Source organism: Rattus norvegicus, chromosome 1, assembly GCF_021556685.1.
Source record: "Rattus norvegicus strain SHRSP/BbbUtx chromosome 1, alternate assembly SHRSP_T2T, whole genome shotgun sequence".
NCBI lineage: Eukaryota > Metazoa > Chordata > Mammalia > Rodentia > Muridae > Rattus > Rattus norvegicus.
The window spans coordinates 167,668,144-167,686,617 of NC_141534.1; the positions used below are offsets into that span (position 1 = coordinate 167,668,144).

General features: G+C 39.7%; 1 protein-coding gene across 12 annotated transcripts in view; it reads left to right on the forward strand.

Annotated features, from left to right (window-relative positions):
• Fam168a (family with sequence similarity 168, member A) overlaps window positions 1–18,474 on the forward strand; it is a 139,267-nt gene that overhangs the window by 29,551 nt on the left and 91,242 nt on the right.

Here is an 18,474-nt window from a genome sequence, read left to right on the forward strand (position 1 = left end):
ATCCTCTTAATTGCATGCCAGCTTTTAAAACAAATCACCAGTGTTTAATGTGGTATTGTTTTTATAAGCCTTCTCGGGGAACTGTTTTGATTGTTTGAGGTCCAAAAGAAAATGCAGTCTCTGTTTCGGAGCATTGAGAATACTGCTGTTTATAAAGTAGACTCAAATACATTTCTGAAATCTCTCTCCTTAAAGAGTAAGGAATGTAGTAACTAGCATTTGCACAATGCTTTATAGTTTGGCCAGCTGTTTCCTTTGTTTTAATTCATATTATAGTTCTAAGAAAGGTATTATACCCATATTCTCCATTTTACAGGTGAGGAAACTTCAGGTTAGAAAAGTGATGTTCTGGGGTTGGGGATTTAGCTCAGTGGTAGAGCGCTTGCCTAGCAAGCACAAGGCCCTGGGTTCGGTCCCCAGCTCCGAAAAAAAAAAAAAAAAAAAGAAAAGTGATGTTCTGGTTAGTTTTCTTGTCAGTCTCCATCAGATTGTAGGCAAGCTCATGGGGCTTGCTTTTTTTTTTTTTTTTTTTTTTTTTTTTTGAATTAATGATTCATGTGGGATGTGGGAGGGCCGAGCCATGGGAACAGGACCACCTGGTGCTGCTGGTATAAGAAAAAGGTTGAGACATATTCATGGGAAGCACTCCTCTGAGGTCCCTGCTTTGAATTCCTGCCCTGACTTCTCTCAGTGATAGGCTGTAAACTGTAAGCCAATAAACCCTTTCCTCTCCAGGTTGTTTTTGGTCATTCTGTTTATCACAGCAATAGAAGCTTCTAGAATAAGTGACCTCCACAAAGCTGCACGGTTAGAAAAGCTGACAGAAACAAACTCAGACTTTATACTGCACCTCCCTTTAGGATATAATTAGGTATATATGTACCTAATTGTGTTAGTAATAAATTCAGTTAATTATAATTGTTATGTTAGAGAAAATAGTTAACTCTTACACAGTGTTTTGTCATACTGTTTTGACATACTGTTGGTACTCAAGTGTTGGTTGAATTGTATGACTTTTTAAAGAAAATATGTTTATTTTTAAACCATTATAAATTTAAAGGAAGTTGCATCAAATAGTACATAGAAAGGCTTGGGTATAGGTTAGTGGTGAAGTTCCTGCCTATCCCATACAAAGGCCTGTGTTCAATTCCCAGCCCTTGAAGGACAGTACACAGGGTCCTTTCTATTCTTTTCCCATTGTGACATCATAAACAAAGTGAAATAATACTAAAGCTAGATATATGACACAGTGAAATATGATTAAATGGACCACCAACTTTATTCACCTTTTACCATTTTTCTGTGTAATCATATGTATAGTAATCATATAGTATAGTCCTGTATAGTTTTATCTCTTGTATATATTACCACAATTAAAGATACTGACATGTTCTACCACCAAAAGGAAACTCTCTTGTACTACATCATTTATGTTTATGACCATACCTTTCTTCTCACCCCGCCCTGTCCTTGTCCTCTGGCAACTACACATATATTCTTTATCTGTATAATTTTGTCCTCTCAGAATGATGCATATATGGAATCATGTAGTTTATTAACTTCTGAGAGTGACTTTACAAAGCATGGTGTCCTTGAGACATTCACCTAGGTTATTGCGTGTATTTTTGTTTTGTTCTTTTTGGGGTAGGTGTTGCTAGGCATCCAAGGGAGAGCCTCCTTCCTTAATCAGATAGTAACATGGTGCCGTGCCAGCTGCCTCCAGTCCCTGTTTTGTTCCTTTTTGTCACTGAGTAGCATTCCCACATAAGGATATAGAGGGATGGTGTAGCCATTCATCTGTTGAAGGCTATTTGGGATGATTGTCCTAATTTTCTATTATAAATGAAGCTGTTATGAATTTTTTTTCCTTTCCCTGGGGACAAGGTTTCTCTGTGTAACCCTGGTTGTCCTGAACCAGGCTGGCCTCAAACTCAAAGATCTGCCTGCCTCTGCCTCCCAAGTGCTGGGACTAAAGGTATTCACCACCACTGACTGACCAAGAGTATTCTTTCCTTTTGGATTGGTATTGACACTTTGGCTATAACTGTGTAGATTAATTTCTGGACTCTAATTCTAGTTTATTGCTTTGTGTCTCTTTACAGTACCACACTGTATTATAGTGTAGTAAGTTTTAGGATTAGGAAGTGTGATTTCTCCCAACTTTATTGTTGTTGATCCCTTTTTCTTAATTTGCTTTGGGGGAGGGCACTCCAGGTTGTAATGACAGCTGAATCCTAAGCCCTCTGCCTGAGATTCTGTTGTTAGTAAATTCCTGGTGTGCAGAGATCAGTGGTTGGGGGGCTGTACCCCTTGAACGTGACGTTAAAGGTAGCCTGGTGAAATTGCTCAGCGTGGCAGCACAGTTCCTGACTTAGGTGTTCCAAGCCTCATCAGCAGCTTTTTGGGGACAGGGACTAGTGCTTTGTTTAGGGACAGGGAGGAAAGGCAAAGTCACCTTTGCAAGGGACCATGTGGGACTTACTGATCTTCCTATAGCAGCCTCTCTGCACAGGCACAGTGTGAGGCTTTGGAAAGATCACAGCCCCTCCATAGTGGTGGTTTGGAGCAGTCAACACTCCATGTCATAGTTCTGCACTTCCATAACTACGTAGCAAATTTAGTCTTAGTTTTGTGCTGTTATTAAGACTGAGGTCTCGGGGTTGGGGATTTAGCTCAGCAAGCGCTCTACCACTGAGCTAAATCCCCAACCCCAAATCAGACTTAAGCAAAGTGCTTGCCCTCCTGGAGGATGCATCCCTACAAATACAAGGTTTGGTCAGGGTGGGATCTGGAAAACCTGCGGAAACCCTGCTTTCTTCTGTAGTGGCCCAGTACATCCTCATCTCTGTCACTGGAGACTTTTTAAAAGGGTGTTAGGTAGTAGTTCTGACCTACTCTTTTCTAGCTGGGAATTCTAGTAGAGCTGGAGAGAAAGCAGGACATGGCAGGGGCCTAGGCCTCAGTTATAGCCCAGAGAGGGACTGGGTTGATTGCCACTCTCTCAACAGTTTATAGCTGTATAGATATATATTCCAAGTTAAACTTTATCATGTCTCTATGAATTATCCTAGATAAGTCAGTGTTTCCTAAAAATAAATAACTCAATAGCATTGTAATGCTTACCTTTAAGGATACTATGAGATCAGAGTGTTGTTTTGGACAAAGTCTCACTGTATTACCCAGACTGGTCTCCATCTTAAGATTTCTACTTTTCAAGTCTTCTAAGTGCAATCATTGGCGAGTGTCAGAGTGGGATGCCAGAGAGAATGTTTATAAATCTCTAGCCACAGTGCCTGTCACGTGGTATATATTCAAATAAAGGTTAGTTGTATTGCTGTTAGGCAACGTTTGTGCAGCTAAGCCTTCAAATTAGCCCTGACCTCTCAGAGGATCTATGTTTAATATTTGCTTCAGTTCCATTCAGAATCACTGAATGGATTTTGCAGGATGCAGTGGTACATGCTCTTAATCTCAGCACTTGGGAAGCAGAGGCAGTCTATCTCTGTGAGTTTAGAGTCAGCCTGGTCTACTTCTAGTTTCAGGACATAGGGGTATAAAATTACATCATCTTTGGGAAATAAAAGCAAAAAGAAAATTGAACATAGTCAGTTTTATTGGGTATATGCTATTGCATCACATGGTACGATTGTTGTATTTGTCTTTGTGTCTCTCTCCTGTGTGCTGTTTATTTCTTGAGACAGGGTCTTGACATGTTGCCTAGACTGGCATTAAACTTTCAGACCATTTGGTTCAGCCTCCTGAGTGTTGGGATTACATGTAAGTGTCATTGAAGCCTGGCCAGGTAAACTTGTTGTTATATATTTGGACTGTTCTCTTTTCTTTGGATATTACCAGCAACACTGTGATAAACATCTTTGGTTGTCAATATGTCCATATGTCCATAAGCATTTGGTTCATATGCTTGCTTTATTTTGAGACAATGTCTAATCTAACTCCCGTCCTGTATCTCAGCTTCCTTGTGCTAGGATTACGAGTGTGTACCACCATTCTTTTTTTTTTTTTTTCTTTTTTTTCCTTTCTTTTTTTTTTTTATTTTTCGGAGCTGGGTACTGAACCCAGGGCCTTGCGTTTGCTAGGCAAGCACTCTACCACTGAGCTAAATCCCCAACCCCGTGTACCACCATTCTTGTGTGGTCTATATTTTAGATAGCTGTCTTAGGATAAATAATAAAGACAATAGGAGTTGAATTGTTAAGTTTGTAAGGATGTTGGTACTTAACAGTTGAATTGTTTCCTTAGTTCATTGCATGAACAAACCATTTGCTAATGTTCTCCAGGAAGACTGTACCTGGTTGTACCCTCCAGAGAGATGAATGCCTGCAACTCCCATACTGCCTTCCATGTTTGATCCTCCTGTGTCCTCTGTTCTCATTTGTTCATAGTTGGGGCTTACTCTGTTGTTACATTCAGACTTTATTACTTTCTCTAACTTAGGGCAGATCAGATCAAGCCATTATTCTTGCTTTGCTAAAGGAGAGGCAATGTCTTCTCATTTGGTCATGGTCCCTACAAACACCCTTCTTCCTTTCACTGGTAGTATATCTTTTGATTCATAGTCATCCTTGAAATTACAGAGATTTAAAATATTTGATCAGTCTCAGGTAATATTCAACATATGGACAGAAAGGAAAGTATATATAATTGAAGAAAGAAAATACAGAATTAGTTTCTGAGAAACCAAATAGGATAATGGTTCTTAGTATACATGAGAAATTGTAACCTTTAGTGTCTCTGGAGTTTTGTTTCTTATCTGTACAACAGACTGTAAATGCATTTTTTATTTACCTGATGTAATTGTCCTCTCAGAGGCTTACTGTGGAATAAGCTCACCCTTTCTAGCTCTTTCTGAACTCTGGCTAGCTGGTTCAACTGAGCTGTTCTGGCCTAAACTGCCCTCCAAGCTGATGGATTCAAACTGGCTTCTCTTGGTTTCTGACTGAGTTGCTCTGCTTATCCTCACACTCTGGTAATCTTTTCTAATCTTCTGCTCCTTCTCATTCTCTGGCTTGTTCTGTCTTTGCCTGTAACCTATCTGCCTCTGAGCTTCACAAACTGAACTGCCATGAACTCAACTCCTTTGCATTGCCTCTCAACTGACTAATTCCCAACTGACAGCATCAAACTCAACTCCACTCAACTGAGCTGACTGAACTGAGAATGATTTTCTCACTGTGCTGCTCTCTCTCTTTTTATAAATTTATTTTTATTTCATTTGCATTGATGCTTTTGCTTGTAGATATGTGTTTATGCTAGAACTGGAGTTACAGACAGTTGTGAGCTGCCATATGGGTGCTGGGAGATGAATCTGGGTCCTCTGGAAGAGCAACCAGTACGCCCAACGACTGAACAATCTATCTAGCTCCCTGCACAGATCTTTTAAGTCTCCTCTCTTTCCTTTGCTGTTCTCTTAAGAGTTGGGCATATCCTATCTCTGACTCATTCTGTCAAATCTCTCTGATTTGTCACTTTGTCTGCCCCTTAATTAGGTATCACTTTCAAACATGGCTGCTTCCTTCCATTAATTAACCTTACCTACATTGTTTGGGATTAAAGGTGTGTTCTAAGGGCATGTCTGTATTCCAACCAGAGGGATTAAAGTGTGTGGTGTGTCTACATTTGATCAGACAAATCTATTTCTTTGGATGTGATCTCCTGCCAGAGCAGAAATGTGACTGGGTTAAAATTTCTCTACAACAGTCCCGCAATATCTTCCCTGCTTAGGAGATAAGCCTAGATAGATATAAACAACTTGTGAAATAGTACATTTTTACTAAATGATTACTATGCAAAGATTGTATATATTCGAAGAAGTAATTTCTTTGGAATATTTGAAAGTTTACCTTGCAAGAGGCTCTTTTATGATTTGAATTCTACCTGTATTATTAGCCCCAAATACTAATTCTTTCTTACGTGTTGTTTCAGCCCAGGTAAAGTACTTATCATTTATTGTCCTGGTCATATCCTCCCTCCACCCCACCAACCCCGTGTGTGTGTGTGTGGGGGGGTACATGCATATATATTTAATTTTATTACTTATGTATTTTGGTTTATTTTCCATATATGATTTGTAACCTCTCCCTCCACCTTCTTTCTTTTTTAATTGAAAATTCATACAATGTATTCTGGTCAGTTTCCCTTCCCTCATCCCAGATCCTGCCCACTCCATCCAATTCTACACCTCTTTCTCTCTCTTAGAAAACAAACAGGCAAACAAACAAACAAACAAACAAACCAGAATTAAAAAAACAGCAAGAATGAAAAAGCACAAGAAATACACATATAGACATACATAGACAAATCAAACCCCATAAAACCACAAAATCAGAAACCATAATATACAAACAAAAGACTAATAAGACAAAAAAATGCCCAAACAAAACAATATGAGGCCAAAAATATACAAAAACGCCGTTGAGTTTATTTTGTGTTGGCCATCTACTGCCACCCCCAATTAAATGTGTTCTTTTATAACAGTTGCCATAGTCTTCACAGCAGTGGAAACCAAGACGGATACCTTCCCACCCTTTCTTCAACTTCAAGCTTCTGTGATGACTTGTGATACCGTCACTTCTTCATCCATGAATCCATTATTGCCTCAGTGAGGAGGGCAACTATAGATTTAGGGCAACATTTAGGGCAGGTTCAGGGGTGCATTTTGTAATCCTAAAGCTCTACTCAAGAGGCTGAGGCAAAGTGATTGTGAACTTGAGACCAACTTCACATACATGATGTGTTGTCTTCTAGCCTGGTTTATGTAGCAAAACTGTATCTCTTGCTTTTTATATGTACATGTGTGTGTATATATATGTATGCATATATATGTATACATGTATGTATGTATGTATGTATGTATAAACAAATAAAAAAATTTCTGCCTCCTGAGTGCTAGAGTTAAAGGGGTGGGACACCATATTGGACTAAAATAAAATTTTAACCTTTAAGCTTAAGGTGCATATAATTTCTAAGTACAAGTCATATTTGGATACAAAGGAAATATTAAACTAGTTACCATCTGTTAAATCCCTGTAGGAACCAGATATATCTCAGCTGCTTTATGTACGTTTTCTCTGATCCTTTCCACAGCTGTACAAGGTTAGGTATTATTTTATATTTGAGGAAATACAGCTTGAAGAAGAAAAAAATGTGCCCAGATTCACATACACTCGTGAAAGACTGAGTTAGAATTTACTTGCTGATTGGCTGTTCTGGACATTAAGCTTGTGACCTCCGGGGTGTTGGGCAAGTGTTTTACCATTGAACTATGTTCCTATTTATTTATATTGATTGATTAATCTCCTGAGTGGTAGGATTACAGGCATGTGCTACTACTCCCAGGGTTGGAATCGAAACCAGTTTTACCTTTTTTTTTGTTTTAAAAAAAATTATTGGGGCTGGGGATTTAGCTCAGTGGTAGAGCGCTTACCTAGGAAGCGCAAGGCCCTGGGTTCGGTCCCCAGCTCCGAAAAAAAGAACCAAAAAAAAAAAATTATTTATTATATAAGTGCACTGTCGCTGTTTTTAGACACACCAGAAGCGGGCATCAGATCTCATTACAGATGGTTGTGAGCCACCATGTGGTTGCTGGGAATTGAACTCAGGACCTCTGGAAGAACAGTCGGTGCTCTTAACCACTGAGCCATCTCTCCAGCCCCAGTTTTAGCTTTACCTTTAGGTTTTTGTTGATATAAGACCAGGAGGATAGAGACATGCAAACTTGGTAAGCTAAAGAAATGTGCAAGATAGGCCAGCTACTGCCTTTCAAAGAAGAGATAGTGAAAGTAAGATCCATGTATTTAAAATTATGAGATCTGTCTTTTCATTTACCTGTATGTCCCTTCCTTTCTAGGACAGACTAAGAAATCCTCTTCTATTAGCCTGGGTATATAAGGGCTTCTGGATTCATACTGTTGCAGTTGATGGCACATGGCAGTTCTGAATGCTTCAACCATGTGCTTAATTGGAAATTTATTCATGGCAGCTGCACCATGTAGCCAGATGGGATTTAAAATCAGCATGTTCATATTATTTAAAAAAAAAAAACCCAAAGACAAAAAAAACCCTAATTTAAAAATGTCAATTTGCAACCTGATGTTGCCATGTTAGAATTTTGCCCAATAAAGACTAGGAAATGTTTCATTAAGTGCCTGTTAAATTGTTTACACTTGTTGTACACTGCACAGATGTGCTCTCTGGATGGATTGCTTTTCTAAAACTGTGTTTTGTGGAAGAAAGAAAAGTGAGCTGTTTTAGTTAGGAATTCGGAATGGCTGTTGAACAAAGGAGTACAGTTAACTTTTTAGTTTATGGAATTGACTAAACAGTTGGTTTTGTCGTTGTGTTTTCTAATTAAATGGTGGCATTATAGCTTTGGGAGGCGTAGACTAACAGAGGAAGACTCATCTAAAATAGGCTGCCTTGAAAACTGCATCAGATGGGCCCTGTCTCGTGTACTTTTTTTAAAAGCAACTTCCTGATTGAACTACCTACATATTGTCTCACTTCTCCCAGGTGTATCTTTTTTATTGCTTTTCCCTGAGCTTTGTTAAATACAAAGAATATTCTTTTGCAATTTGTAGGATAAAATTTATACCATCACCACCCCCACCCCCACCCCCTTAGTTTACTTTGCAAACAAATCTCTTGCGCCTTTCTTATATGTTGTTCCAGTCAATTTAAACTAACTTACTTTCCAAATCATATCCTCAAACCTTTAACCAGGACATACATACATACATACATACATACATTTATTTATTTATTTATTTATTTATTTATTTATTTATTTATTCACTCACTCACTCACTCACTCACTCACTCACTCACCCATGATTTGCCTACATGGTTGTGTGAGAGAGTCAGGAACTTGAGTTACAGACAGCTTCGAGCTGCCATGTGAGTACTAGGAATTGAACTCAGGTCCTTTGGTAGAGAAGTCAGTGTTCTTAACTGCTGAGCCATCCCTCCAGCCTGCAACTTCCCATTCTTTCTGGATTTCTTAACCTTTTTGTTTGTTTTTTGAGACAGGTTCTCATGTAGCCAAGGCCTGCCTCATTTCTCAAATGTTGGAACTACAGGTATAAGTCACTATTCTCAACTCTGAGTTGTGATTTTGTTCAAATATTTTAAAATTCCTTTCAGAATCATTTGTAGTTTAGTTATATGCCGAACCTAAAACAAGAAATAAGCCACTTTCCTAATCAAATTTCACAATAAATAGTAGCATTTTGGCTTGGGAGAGGGACTGAGTACATGTTTTTGATTACCTCTAATTTTGGCTCCTACAATTTCCCCCTACATTGGAATGTTGGTTCATTATTATGCTGACTCTAGTCTGTGAAAGCTACTAGTTTTTGGAAATAAATCCTGGGTGGTGTGTGGGCAAGCTGTGTACCTAGTGTCATTCCTAAACAGCCTTTACTAGGGACTTACTGTGGGATGATGCTGGGGTACAGAAACGAGTTAAATGTAGCTTTTGTAGACTGACTTCTATATTGAACCTCAGTAACTACATACAGACTAGACAGAGCCCTGTAGAATTTCTGCAATGATCAAAATATCTATATTTGTGTTGTCTGATTGACAGTCACCTGCTGAGTGTGGCTCTTTAGTACATGAAATATGGAAATGAGATCCAGGAACTGAAAGTTAATTTTACTTTGTTTCAATTAATTTAAATAGACACACATGACTACATATATGGAGGTTCAGATCAGTGGGGGATAAGACATGTAAGAAAGAAAGCACAGTTAACTGTAATACAAGGACTTGGGGTTTAGTTATGCTGGTAACATACTTACCTAGCATGTCAGTTTGATCCTTGACATGAAAATAAAAATATGACAGGAGTTGTGATAGAAAAAATACTTTGGATTTTCTCTACAGTTTGTCAGATATATCAGGGGTAAAGGAAGAAGCAATTATAGTCACTTCTCAAAGTTGAGAGCTTTTATAAAAATGTTAGTTTTATGAGTCTAAAAGATGAATGGATATAATTGGCTGTTAGGTGCATTTGGGGGTAGAGATTCAAGACTGACTTTCTCTGGGCAGCCCTGGCTGTCTTTCAGCTAGTGCTGAAGACCAGGCCGGCCTTGAACTCACAGAGATTCGCCTGCCTTTGCCTCTCGAGTGCTGGTATTATAGGCGTACGCCACTATGCCTGGTTTCATATGTGCATCTTTCATTTTCTTTCTTTTTTTTTTTTTTTCCGGAGCTGAGGACTGAATCCAGGGCCTTGCACTTGCTAGGCAAGCACTCTACCACTGAGCTAAATCCCCAACCCCCTCATATGTGCATCTTAAAGAGTTGTATTTCTTAGCTGGGCATGGCGATGGCATGCCTGTAACCCTAGCACTTATGGGATGAAGGCAGGAGGGTCAGGAGTTCAAGGATATTATTTTCAGTTAATAATGATTTTGAGGCCAGTGGGAGCACAAGGTCCTGTCTAAAAACAGACAGTCCCCTCCCCCCAAAAGAAGAAAAACCAGTGTGGAGAGCTACCTGAGTGGTTAAGAGCACACACTGCGGAGGACCTGAGGTGGAGTCCCAGCACCCACATCAGGTGGCTCCTGATTGCCATAATGCTAGTTCCAGGGGGACCCAATGTCTCTGGCCTTGGCAGATACCACTCATGTATTTATGCTTACACACAGGCACACATACAAAGTTAACAATAGTAAATAAAAGTAAGTCTTACCACAAAAACAAACGAAGAATTGTATTTTTTTCTTGCAGCATTTATAGATTTTTGGGGGTGGAGTATCAGGGTATAAAAAAACCCCATTTCTCAATCTTCATTGTTTATAATATAATCTTATCTTTGATTCAGAAAGAAACAGGAATTTGTAAATTTTCTGGTTATTATTATTAGAATAGTAAAACTGATAGAAACCCTAGCGACTTAGGAATCTATTTTTTTTTTTTTTTATTTTAGTGCTAGACATGATGGTACAAATGTTTAGTCCCAACACTCAGGAGGCAGAGGCAGGTGGATCTCTGTGAGTTCGAGGTCAATCTGGTCTACATAGTGAGTTCCAGGACAAATAGAGAGCTAATAGTGAAAACTTTTCTCAAAAAAATTCTTTTTGATGACTAATAATGTTTATTATTAGTGAATAATAGGCAGGGCTTTTACTTTAATTAAAAAATTTCGTGTGTGTGTGTGTGTGTGTGTGTGTGTGTGTGTGTCTGCAGGAGAGTATGCACATGGAGATCATAGAGGACAGCTTTTAGGAGTTGATTCTCGCCTTCCACCATCACATATCCCCACGCCCAGTAAATACATGTAGTACTAATTTTTAAAAACTTGGTCTAAACAAACAAAACAAAAAGTGCCTGCTGGTGTCAGGTTCTGTGCCCTTTACATTTGCATGTTACAGTTTCAGCTTAAGAGCCCATAGTCAGACGGTTGTCTTTCAGGGAGTGAGCTTTTAAACTCCTTTTTTACTTTATACTTTTTGATAGATTGGAGCCATTTAACCCATTCTGTGGGGATGAAGACCCTGGTAAATAGTGCTGACCATTCAGTTTAAATATTCAGTAGTCTCTGTCTGATGGCCTGGACATTTCTTCTGTAATCAGTGCTTGTTACCTTCTATCACCAACTAGAGAATTCTTGCTTACACTGTAGCTTCCTGCCAAGTTAGAACACTGTTGCCTTTCCCACTCTTGCACTTTGTGTTAATTATGGCTTCTAAGGAGTGTTCTCCTGAATATGAATGTGTTTGAGAGAGAATAGGGGAGAGGCCTATTCTGGTAATGAAGAAGGTGGTTTTATGTAGCAGCCATTTGTAGGTGTGAGACAGGATGATGTTTGTTTCTGAGAGGAAGTGGGGAGTCCTTTGCTCAGAGTAAACATGATAACTCCTTAGGAATTCAGAATAACGACCAGCAAAGAGGCTGTTGCAGTTACATCTGCAACATTGGAGGCAACATTGAAATTGAACTGATGGAAGCAGGAGCCATGGATAGGGCTGGCAGGTGTGTGTGTGTGTGTGTGTGTGTGTGTGTGTGTGTGTGTGTGTGTGTCTTTCTGTGTAATGATCAAAAACTGTCTCTCGTTTGCTTTTTTTCTTTATTTTTTCTATTTTTCGGAGCTGGGGACCGAACCCAGGGCCTTGTGCTTGCTAGGTAAGCGCTCTACCACTGAGCTAAATCCCCAACCCCCTTTTTCTTTATTTTTAAGTGAATTGATTTGAGCTGAGTTCCAAAGGCAGATAATGTAATAATAGCTTAATTTACACATGTAAATTTCTTCTATAAGAATAGTTTTCATGTTTCACTTTGTAATCTGCTACATTAAGTATCACAATGTATCCTCTTAAAATGTGACTATCTCTAGTTCCAAGCTTAGGTTAACAAGACTGGCCCAGGTAGTTATCCTGGCCAATTTCTATTTTATGATGTAGTAAAGAACTTGAACTTTGAAGTGCCAGCACCTGAGCTTGCATTCAATTTCTGTTAGTAGCTATGTGATCTTGAGCTAGACACTTGACCTTTCTAGGCTTAGACTTCCCATTTGTAAAAGATTATAGGATTATGATCATAGTTGGATAGGATAAGGCACTTGCTCATGGAAAGCACTCAGTAAATGTTAACTGCTATCATTGTACCGCTTGTCATATTACTGTGGATGGCCAGTTCATTTATTTATTTATAAATTCTTATACAAATGACAAGATTTACCATCTTAATTATTTTTTATTTTATGTGTAAGTGTTTTGTCTGTATGTGTGTCTGTGCACCGTGCACAGCAGTACCTGTAGAGGCTAGAAGACAGTATCAGATCCACGGGAACTGGAGTTGAAGATGATTGTTATACACCCTGTGAACTGAACCCTGGTCTTCTGTAAGAGCAATAAGTGCTCGTCACTGCTAAACCATTTCTACAACCCCTTAAATATTATTTTTAAAGTAATAGCAATCAAATTGACTTTAATATAATTCTATTAATTTTTAACACAACGAATAGTTGCCACATCCAGCATAGCTTCAGGGATGGACCTGATTGGGGTGGGTAGGGAATGATGAGTAGACAATACCACCAGAAAACTGGCATCAGGTGGTCTGCACTCTACAGAAGAGATTACAACCCTCCTAAAAGCTCAGCGGTTTGTTATGTATAGTTGAATAGAGAGGCAGGATTATTGCACACAGCTAAACAAGGAGGTGTGTTATTACATACACATAGATAAAGAAGGAGGCAGGGTTTAATGGTATACAGCTGATAAAGGAGGCTGATCTCATTGAAGCAGTCTCCGTAGGGGAGCAGTCTTCAGGCCATAAATACTTTAAAAGAGAGCTGTGGTAAACATTTCCTGCATATACTATCCACATTTACGTGCAATATAAAGGTAACCTTTATTTCCTGAAGTAATTGTTGTCTCCAAGGCTTACTGCTTAGTCTGCTAACCTAGACCTAGTCCTGGAAGCTTCTAGCCTCTAGTCAATCTTATCCAGTCGATCTTAATTAGGCCTAGAATGCTTTCAGTCACTGAGACTTACTGCTGAATAAGCTCACCCATTCTTAGCTCTTTCTGATCTCTGGTTGGCTGATTCAACTCAGCAGTTCTGCCTCAAACTCCTTTCCAAGCTGACTGATTCAATCTGGCTTCTCTCAGCCTCTGACATACCTCTGCTTGGCCTCATACTAACTTTGGCAATCTATTCTAATCTTCTGGCTTCTCATTCTCTGGCTTGTTTTGTGTCTGGCTTGTTCTCTCTTTGAAACCTCTGTTGATATCACTGTCCCAGTTAAAAACTGCACTCTTTCTTTTTTTCTTTCTCTCTGCACTCCTCTCTTACGTAGCTTTCATTTCCTTTCTCTTCTTATGAGAGTTGGGCATATCCTATCTCTGACTCATTCTGTCAAATCTTTCTCTGATTGATCACTTGTTCTGCCACTCAATTAGGTATCACTTTCAAACATAGGGTGGTTCCTTCTACAAACTAACCTTGTCTTCATTGTTTGGAATTAAAGGTGCAAACTAAGGGAACGTCTGTATTAAAGCCAGAGGAATTAAAGGTGTGTGCTAAAGGCTGAGCCACACCACAGCTAGAAACATTTTTTTCCTCAGTAAATAACACAGTCTTGAGGTTCACAGTGTGATCAAATATCCTGCAACATTTCCCCCTTTTTGTCTAATCTAAAAACTTGTACACAGTTTAATTTTTTTTTTACCACAGGAGCAGTTATCAGCCCATTAACTTAACAATCCAAATGTCCTATGACATTCTGTTGATATGAAGTAATTGCATCACTTTCCTTCAACAGCAGCATCAAAGTTTTCCATCTGTCAGTCTGATGAACGATCTGTCCTTCTTCAACTGATTTGTTGACCTGTCTTGTGCAGGGGTCATCAGCTTTCTGTGTCTCTTTCTTCCTAGAGTTGTGCTTTTCATGTAGAAGCTTCTCGTGCTTGGATTGGATTTTATCAATTTTGATGGAACCCATAGTCCTTCTTAAAAGTATACAGGTCGATTTAATTCTGCAGTTTTTCCCCCTGCAATCTGGTGTCTTTCGGCTAATCTCATGACTGAGCCACACCACAACAAGGTTTTTCTGGCTGATAATCTTGGGGCTCACAGTGTGATTAAATGTCAGACCAGAGGAAGGTTTTGACATTTTTCCTGGTTTCTGAGGCTGTGTCCATGTCAACAGCACACATTTCACTCAGGACTTCACTCATTCAGGGCCTCCTCTGCTCCCTGCATATACTGTAAACACCACCACGTCAATTACAGAGTAATTCCATTACCCTACGGAATTTCCTCACTGCAACAACTGTGTGTGTGTGTGTGTGTGTGTGTGTGTGTGTGTGTGTGTGTGTATCTGTCTGTCTGTGTCTGTGCCCATCCAGAGTTGATATTAAATGTTTCTCTCTGTCTCTTTACCTTATTTTTCTTTTTTTTTTTTTTTTGGTTCTTTTTTTTTTTTTGGTTCTTTTTTTCGGAGCTGGGGACCGAACCCAGGGCCTTGCGCTTCCTAGATAAGCGCTCTACCACTGAGCTAAATCCCCAGCCCCTACCTTATTTTTCAAAGCAGGGACTTCCACTAAACCTGGAGTTCTCTAATTGGGCTAGACTGTCTGGCCAGTGACTGAGCATCCTACTGTCTCTGCTTTTCAGTGCTGCAATTAAAGGTGTGCACCATCATGCCTGGCTCTTTTTCTTTTTAAAACATGGGTGCTAAGAATCTGAACTCAAGTCCTAATGCTTAAATAGTAAGTACCTTACCCACTGAGCCATCTTTCCAAACTGATTCATTCCCCCACTCCCCTTAAATTACATTGTGTGTGTGTGTGTGTGTGTGTGTGTGTGTGTGTGTGTGTGTGTGTGTGTATGTGTACACCTATGCCCATGGGTTCGTAAGTATGTGAAGGTCAGAGAACAACTTAGAGGAGGAGTCAGTTTTTTCTTCCATTCTGTGGGTTGAAGGGATTGAATTCAGATCATCTGACTTGGCTGAAATGTCTTTACTCACTCAGCCATCTCACTAACCCAGCTTGCTTTCTACAAAAAGCTTTGATGGTTCAGAGGTTAAGAACAGTGGCTGCCACCAAACCAGATAAGATGGATGAAGCAAAGAAGTGCAGGCCGACAGGAGCCGGATGTAGATCTCTCCTGAGAGACACAGCCAGAATATGGCAAATACATAGGCGAATGCCAGCAGCAAACCACTGAACTGAGAACAGGACCCCCGTTGAAGGAATCAGAGAAAGGACTGAAAGAGCTTGAAGGGGCTTGAGACCCCATATGAACAACAATGCCAAGCAACCAGAGCTTCCAGGGACTAAGCCACTACCCAAAGACTATACATGGACTGACCCTGGGCTCCAACCTCATAGTTAGCAATGAATAGCCTAGTAAGGGCACCAGTGGAAGGGGAAGCCCTTGGTCCTGCTAAGACTGAACCCCCAGTGAACGTGATTGTTGGGGGGAGGGTGGTAATGGGGGGAGGATGGGGAGGGGAACACCCATAGAAAAGGGGAAGAGGAGGGGTTAGGGGATGTTGGCCAGGAAACTGGGAAGGGGAATAACAATCGAAATGTAAATAAGAAATACTCAAGTTAATAAAGATGGGGAAAAAAAAAAAAAAGACAGTGGCTGTTCTTCCAAAAGACCTAGGTTTGATTTCGAGCACTCACAGTATACCTTACAACTGTCTGTAACTTCAGTACCAGAGAATCTGACATCTTTTTCTGACCATGGTACACAGATATACTTGCAGGCTAAACACCCATACACATACAAATAAAGATTAACTGAAACACACAAAAATAAAATAGCTATTTTAAATTTTCTTTTGAGATTTATGTGTGTTAAGTGTTTTGTCTACATGCACGTCTTTGTGAGTGCTTGGTACCTAGAGGACCTAGAGGAGGTCAACAGATCCCTTGGAAATGGAATTACAGGCAGTGGTGAGCTACTGTGTGGGTGCTGGGAATTGAACCTGAATCCTCTGGAAGAACAGCCAAATGCTTCTAAACCCTGAGTCCTCTCCCCAGACCCAATAAATCTTTTTGAAAGATGTATTTGTTTTATGCATATGAATATTTTGTCTCTCTCTGTGTGTGATTATGTATGTATGTATAAGTGCACGACTGTTACCTACAAAGGTCAGAAGAGGTCAGATCCCATGGAACTTTAATTACAGGTAGTTGTGAGTCATCATGTAGGTGTTGGAAACCAAACCTGGGTCTTCTACAAGAACAGGTAGTTCTAACTAATGAATTATCTCTCTGGTTCCATAGAAATGTAATAAAAGCTGGGCTGGAGAGGTAGATGGCTTCTCAGCTGAGAGCACTGACACACTATACCACTTACTTAAAGGATACAGTTTAGTGCCTTTCAGGCTATTTTCTGAGTCTTATAACCATTACCGCAATCAGTTTTTGAATAACTTCTTTTTAATTGTACCTTTTAAATTGTTGCTTCCTCTTTCTCCCATTTCTAGCAGCTGTAGGCAGCCGCCCTTCTACTTTCTGCAGTAGTTTTAAGTGGAATCATGTAATAGGTGGCCTTTTATAGGAAGCTGTTTTTCACTTAGTGTCGATGTCCTAAGGTTTGTCTGTGTCACTGCACCTTTTATTGCTGAGTAGTTCCGTATTAGAGTAGTTTGTTGCCTTGGTTTTAGCTACATTATCAGTATCTTCCATTGTGGCTTGATTCGCATGTCCCTGATAGCTAATGGTATTTTGGTGAGTTTATTGCCCATCTTGTTACTATTTTTGTGCATTTGTTTATGCTTTGCTATACAGCTATGTAATCTTTTTCTTTAGTAGAATAGTGCTCTCCATCCAGAGGTGCTTATCAGTACTAATTTGTTAGCTGATTTTAAGAGAGACTCAGGAAAAAAGAATATGGCTTCATTTTTTATTCTTTTCTCTATTAGTTAGCTTCTGTCAGATGCTTAGTGGGGATATGTAGAAAAAGGGGTGTTTAAAAAATATAGTCTGTTTCAGGGAATATCAGAGTGAAGGTGTAATTGAAGAGTAGTTAATGGATGAAATTGGTTGCTGGTGTTGATTAGAGAGTACTTGCCATTTAATCTTGGCACTGGGAATACAGCAGTGCACAGAGTGAAGTGCATTATTTAAATTGACTTGTAGGGGCTGGAGAGCTGGCTCAGAGGTTAAGTTAAGAACCTCTTTCAGAAGACTTAAGTTCAGTTCCTAGGATGTATTGGTGACTAACAACCATCTGTAACTCCAGTTCCAGGGGATCCAATGTCCCTTGTGCTCCCGTTCGCCACTAAACACACATACAGTGCACAGACATACATGCAGACAAAACACCCATCCACATAAAATAAAAATAAAGGAAACCTTTTTAAAAATGAGTTGTGGTGAATAGAAAGAAGAACATTGATGTGTCAGGAAATAGAGTGATTGAAAGGGGGGGTCATCAGCTGACTGGCCTTCGCTGGCTTCAGATTTTTGCTGTACCAACTTGCTTTACTGGCTGATAGATGACTTTACTAGCTTAATGGATGACTTTGAATTTCTGACTCTCCTATCTCAACATCTTAAATGTTGGGCGTACAGGTGCTGCTGAGGCTAGAACCCAGGGCTTCATGTATGCTAAGCAAACCCTCTGGGGATGAAGCGTGTCGCCAGCTCCTGGGTAGGGATCTTAGTGAATTACAGTTATGGTTTAAGGAAAGAACGCTTTAGATAAGAACAGTAGGTGCAGAATTGTGAGGTGAGTTCGTGCCTAGTGATCAAAGGACACGAAGGAAGACTCTCTCTGCTGTTCCTGGGTAGAGATCCAGACTTGAACTTTTTGTTTGTTTTTGAGACAGGGTTTACAGTAGCTACAGCTTTTCTGTACTTACTGTGTAGCCCAGTCTGAACTTAAATTTAAAGCAGTTCTCTTGCCTCAGTTTCCTGAGTACTGGAATTATGAATGTGGCTTTGCACATTTTTTTCTTGATTTATGACTTGGCAGTTTCAGAGT